This window comes from Rhinolophus sinicus, chromosome 17 (assembly GCF_057876585.1).
Source record: "Rhinolophus sinicus isolate RSI-liver-muscle chromosome 17, RSI-T2T, whole genome shotgun sequence".
Classification (NCBI taxonomy): Eukaryota; Metazoa; Chordata; class Mammalia; order Chiroptera; family Rhinolophidae; genus Rhinolophus; species Rhinolophus sinicus.
In genome coordinates this window covers 182,126,173-182,132,650 of record NC_142517.1, presented here as the reverse complement: position 1 = coordinate 182,132,650, position 6,478 = coordinate 182,126,173, and the positions used below count along the sequence as shown (strand labels likewise).

The 6,478-nt window shown below is 36.7% G+C and overlaps 1 long non-coding RNA gene across 1 annotated transcript in view; it reads left to right on the top strand.

Annotated features, from left to right (window-relative positions):
* Positions 1-935: 935 nt before the first annotated feature.
* LOC141568043 (uncharacterized) overlaps positions 936-6,478 on the top strand; it is a 30,875-nt gene continuing 25,332 nt past the window's right edge. Inside the window, exon 1 of the long non-coding RNA XR_012491065.2 lies at positions 936-1,803. This is a non-coding gene — a long non-coding RNA (uncharacterized LOC141568043). The remainder of the gene's footprint in view (positions 1,804-6,478) is intronic.

The window sequence follows — 6,478 nt, the reverse complement described above, 5'->3', positions numbered from 1 at the left end:
GATTTTTAAAGATCAGTGTATTTTATTTAATCCATGAGGTCTGACAATTAAGTTCTCAAACTCATCCTAGAAAAAGTGTTATATGCCTCATTGCTAAATATCACTACGGTCACCTCAAAGTACTCCCCTTGGGAAGCTGTACACCGACGCCAGTGCCTAGTCCACCCTTCAAAGCAATTTTGGAACTCTTTTTCTGGAATGGCCATCAGAGCTGTCATAGTATTATCCTTGATGTCCTGAATGTGATCAAAATTTCTTCCTTTCAATATTTCCTTTATCTTCAGGTAAAGAAAGAAGTCACTGGGGGCCAGATCAAGTGAATAGGGAGGGTGTTCCAATACAGTTATTTGTTTACTGGCTAAAAACTCCCTCACAGACAGTGCTGTTTGAGCTGGTGCATTGTCATGATGCAAGAGCCATGAATTGTTGGCAAAATGTTTAGGTCATCTAACTTTTTCATATAGCCTCTTTACACTTCCAAATAGTAAACTTGGTTAACTGTTCCAGGGTACCCAACAAATCCCAAAGAGGACAAACAGAAACAAAAACACATCAATACACATGATAATCAAACTTTTAAAAACAAAAGATAAAGAGAAAATTTAAAGCTTTGAGGAAAAAGAGATGCATTGTATATAAAAGAACAAGAATAAAAATTACTACAGACTTATTTTCACAAGCTGTATAAGATAAAAAAACAATGAGAAGAAGTTACCTAGAAAGTGCTGAAACTGTCAACCTAAAATTCTATACTTACTTTGGAAATATTTTTTTTAATGAAAGAGAAATAAAGACTTTCAGACAAATAAGACATGATTTGTTGTTAGTAGATTTTCTATACAAGATATGTTGAAGTGGAAAGAAAACTTTACAAAAATGAGAAAAATGTACATATATATGAATAAAGAGAATAGACTCAAATTATTAAAATTATTAATGTCAGGAGTGAAAGAAGAAGCATCACTATAGACCTGACAGACATTAGGAAGATGATAAGGGACTATTATGCTTATCTTTTTGCCAGTAAATTCAAGGACTTAGGTGAAGTGGAAAAAAATCCTTGAAAGACACAAATTTAAAAAAAAAAGAAGAAAGAAACAAGAGTAAGTATAAAATATAAATAATTTTATATTTATGAAAGAAATTAAATTCATAATTTAAAGCTTTGCAACAATGAAATTGCCAGGCCCAGTTGGCTTCACTGGTGAATTTTACCAAACACTCAAGAAAGAATTACCAACACCATAAAAATTATTTCAGAAAATTGAGGTGAAGGGGGACAATTCCAACTTGATGCTCCATCATCAAGCGTTTTGTCTCTACTACGGTCTAGTAACATGCTAGAAACACTTGACCATGGCATCAGATAACTGTATATCCATTGTAATCTGGGTTGTATTTAACCCACCAAGTGATAAAATCTGACATGCCCAGCAGTAGTCTATAATAAGATGGAAATGTTACATCTGGATAAAGCCCAAATATTACCAGAGAGCATGAATAAGCTGGGCATGAACATAATGTAGATTCCTATGTAAACCAGCACAGAGCTCCCCTTTCTCAACTTGTAACTATTAGTATCTGGATGGGTCCCATATAATCAACTGAAAAAGGGGAAATCCTGAGCTTTTTTTACAGATGGATCAGCTTAGCATGTGGGGACAAATGAAAAATGGATGGAAGTTGCATTGTAGATACATTCAGGATGAACTTGAAGCTCAATAAAAAAGAGGAAACCTTAATGGACAGAGCTGTGAATGGTGCACCTGGTCGTCCATTTTGTGGAGAGAGATATGACCCAAGGTAAGAATATATCCATATCCTTGGACAGTAATCAAAACCTGGCCATCTGCTCAGGGACCTGGAAGGGAAAGGATTGGAAGAAAAGAGGTCATGGATGAACATGTGGGAGTGGACATAAAATCTGATTTTTGTGTTATAAATTAACACAAAGTTTCAGTCAGTAGATAAAATGCATTGGCCAGTTGATATTGATCAGTTTTCAATATTGGCCTCCCCCTGAACTGGCAGGATTTAAATATTAACAGAGTGGTGACAGAGATGGAGGTTACGCATGGTCTCACCAGCATGAACTTCTACTTCCAAGGAAAGTATAACTATCCCCACCTCTAAACATCCAACCCCACTTACCCAATGGGATTTTTTGTCTCCCATCCCTGTATCTTTGGGTTCTACAGATTCTGATACCCAAAGAGGGTGCACTCTTACAAGGGTGCATTCACGCACACAGAGCCAACCAGTGACACAGAAAATGTCACAATGAACTATGAATTACAGTTTCCCCCAGGGCACACATAACTTCTTGTGTCTAAGGAATAACAAGCAAGAAGAGGAATCACTCTTTTGGGATAATTAACTCTGATCAGCAGGGGAATAGTAGGGCTGCTTTTATATAATGGGGACAGGGAAGAAAATATGTGGAACCCAAGTGATCATAGTTTCCTGCTGTAACTATGAATGGACCTATACAGCAATCCTAGACTGAGAAGGGTATTATCACCAAAAGCCCAGACCCCTCAAGTATGAAGGTTTGTTTCATACCACATGGTCAGCCACCAAGACTTCCTGCTTTTTTTTTCACAGATGTCAGTAGATATGAAGTCTCTCCTGAATACTTCACTTCCTCCACCTTTATCCTACACAGACATTTCCCCTAGTATATCTTTTGCGCATTTAATCCCATCTTGGCGTCTGCTTTTTTGAGGACCCAAACTGACACAGAAGGAAACTTGATCAGCTTGTAGATTCTACACAGAATCTACAACATCACACTAAATGCTATCTCTTTAAGGTAGGGGACAGGCAAATATGTACACTCACAGTACTCCAATTGAACACTGTATTGGAGGTCCTAACCAGAGCAATAAGGTAAGAAAAAGAAATAAAAAGCATACATAGTAGACTGGACAAAATAAAACTGCTTTTACTCACATATGACATAATTATATCTATGTAGAAAATCCTAAGGCACCTATAAAAAAACGTACTAGTAACTAATAATTGAGTTTAGAAAGGTAGCAGATTATAAGGTCAATGTACAAAGCCAAAATAGAACTAAACAATCAGAAATTGAAATTAAAGTAATAATACAATTTATAATAGCATCAAAAACATGAAATCATAAATGTATATTTAGAAGCCACTTGAAACTTAACATGAACAAATTGTGGATTCTCATTCACTTCCCCCAGGGCTATCTCAGTCCATAATACTTACTTTGTCCCAGTTTTGTTCAGACCAAAGCCCTAGGATATATTCTTTATATTTTCCCTTCCTCACTTCTTATCCAGGCCACCAACAATTTTGGTGTTACTTTAAAAGTATATCTTGAATCCTACTACTTTCACCACCTTTCCTAGAGCAATCCATCACCATCTCCCTTTCATGATCTTCCAACTGGCCTTTGTGCTTTCATTCGTTGTTGTTTCTGTGGCCATGACCTCACAGGAAAACATTTATCTGAGCAGGGTGTCCTCGTAGAACAATCCCGGCTCCATGAAACCTCAGTTCTCTGACTTGCCAGGCAGGGAGAAGAAGTAGGGTTGGGGGAAGTAGTAATTTCAATAGCAGAATTGTTTAAATTTTATTTTGGGGTATTTTTTGCTCAAATAAAAATTATTTGCATGTCTGCATTTTTGTGGATAAGGACGGCAATTTGGGGTGGTTTGCAAAATTCCTAGTTCAAGTGCTCCCTCTGCTGTCAGTGTAGCCAAGTATGGATATATATGTGATGTGTGTGTGTGTGTGTGTGTGTGTGTGTGTGTGTAGATATCTACATATATGTAATATATATAAAATATCCATATATAATATATGTAATATATATTATACATAATATATATTTTATATATTATATATGTATATATATATTTTAACTCGTTGGCTCTGTGTGTGTGAATGCATCTGTGTGTGTGTTGATGACATTGATGGGAGGAAGGGTTGTGCATGCTTTGATTTTTTTTTTTAATATTCTTTTGTCTTTAAGGATCCTAACATTTTCACTCTTGCTTTTTCCTCCTTCACTGTGCAATTTTCTAGAGGCACTTCTCTATTTACCACCTGACATACCCTTTCCACCCCCCCCTCCCCACACACACACACCCTTTTTGCTGGAAGAAGTTGCCTTTCCAAGATGCCACCTTGAATCCTGCACACACTTTTAAGTCTCTTGCCTAATTCTGCTGTAATCTACCAGGACTCCTTTGCGGCATTTTTGCAGGTGGGGTGGACTTTGTCACTCTGTGACTTGATATCACTCTATGGCCTTTGCCCTCTTTTCTCTTCCCTGCAGTTGAGGGAAGAGAAAGACCCAGAATGCTTTTCTCCCCACAGAGGCCTGGGGCAGCCAGAGCAAGAAGGTAGCTTACTAGTTCTCTAAGTTTGTTTCTATTTAGCAACAGCAAGAAGAGTTTACATTTGTGGGTGTCTGCATATTACTAGTACTTACCCTCTGTTAACTTCTTCTGCTTAGCATCCCTCTGAAATAGGCAGAGTAAGTTACCCCAGTTTACTGGGGGAGACTGATGAGTAGACTGAGGTTCAGTGAGATGTTATAATCCTCGCTTAAAGTCACATGGTTAATAAATAATGAAACCAGATCTGGTGCTATCGCCTTCAAACCAGTCTTATTGTTATTATTATCTATTTCTATCTGTGTAGACATTTTCAAAATTATAGATTTCCTAAAATGAAGATCACCACTTCTTCTCACAATACTTTCTCAAGGGTTTAAGTTTTGTTGTTGAAAGCACGTATCACAGTGTAGGTGCTCAAACAGAAGGAACAACATTAGCTCTGGCGTAAAAAGTATATGCTGTTGCTACAGTAAGCCATTTCCAGGTAGGTTACTGCTAACAGCATTACAAACCTAATGTGTTTTTTGTTTGTTTTGTTTTGGGCAAGTATTAATTTGATTATAACAGTGGTTGCCCAAAGAGGTCTACATGTATACATAATAATCACTGGTGGATTAATGCACACCAACTAAAGCTACTTCACCATTGCTTTGTAAATGAAAGCTACTTCATTGTTATATCGTTAGGCTTAAAGTTGATGGTATTTTATCTGGAGTCCATAACAAAAAACAGTATTGTACAGTCCCCCAGCTCCAACACATCGAACTTCTAGCAAAGAAAGCATTCTACTTATTGTTTCCTTAAACAACCTCATGAATCTAACAACAAGCAATGGCTTGGTTTTGAATGAATACCCTCAGCTACTGAGGATGATGTCTTTTAGCCAATAGTTGCCATCTTGTTTATAAAGAAAAAGCAGTCATTTTCTTTACTGTGTATACAAGCTCTGTAGCACTGTTTGTTTGGTTTTTAACAAAGACAATACAAAAATAAATTAGGCCTCGATTTGGTTTAGGTAAGCAATCTTTTGAGCCACAGCTGTATTACTAACTGATCCATAATTGCTCTGCATTTATGAGGTACATAGTTTATTCTCTTGCTTGCCACACAATAGGCCATGCAAGTTAAAGAGCTCCAAGTTTCAAGGACTGGAGTTTTGGGTGCTTGCCAGGACTGATCTGTTTAACAAACAAGCTGGAGGGTGCTTATTAGTAGGTTGTGGCTTGCAGACCATGAAGCCCCTGGGGCCAGATGCACTGATCAAATGGTGGATCTATATACCGTTGAGGCCATTGGATGAAAAGGAGAACAGCACCACATTACTGAATATGCTTCTCATAGGCCTTAATTACGGCACTGTAAATGGCTTCTTTTGTAACTCTTTCTGTTGGTCCAGAAGATAGGCTATTAAAGATTAACATAGGAACTATTTTTCAAATTAAAATGTAGACAGTTCTGATGAGTTACAGCTATATTATTCATATTACAAGAACAAGCCCTGGTTAGATTGGGAAAGTGAGGAGTCATATTTCTAGTGGAACAAAACACATCTTATTTTTTCCAGTTGCATTTCTTTTCCTTTTTCTTTTTCTTTTTCTTTCTTTTTTTTTTTTTTTTTTTTTTAAATTGCTAGTCTTCTCTGCCCCCTGCTTAGATTTTGTTTCTATTGAGTGACTCAAGGTGGCTTGAGGCTTTAAAATTAATGCCTGGTAGAGTATCATTGAGGCCTTAGAAGAATGAAGCAAGTCTGATCTATGTTACATAAAAAAAAAAAAAAAAATCTAGATAATATCTTTTGCCATTCCTGGTGCCACACATTTTCTTCTTCTGCCTTCACTAGTTTTCTACCTTACAAGTGTTGTTGTATTTTAATAATAGAAGCTATTTCAAGAATACAGATTTACAGGTAGAGATATTTTTGAAAGTCAGCCCAATATGTCATTAGTAAAACCTTTTGTGTCTCTTGCTCTGCTGTTGATCGTTAATAATTTGCTCTTTTAAAGTCAAAAGACAATTATCCATTAAATACCAATCTCATAGTCATGTACATATCTGGTATAGAGGAAGAGAGAGTTGAGAACACAGAGCTAAATATTTGCTAA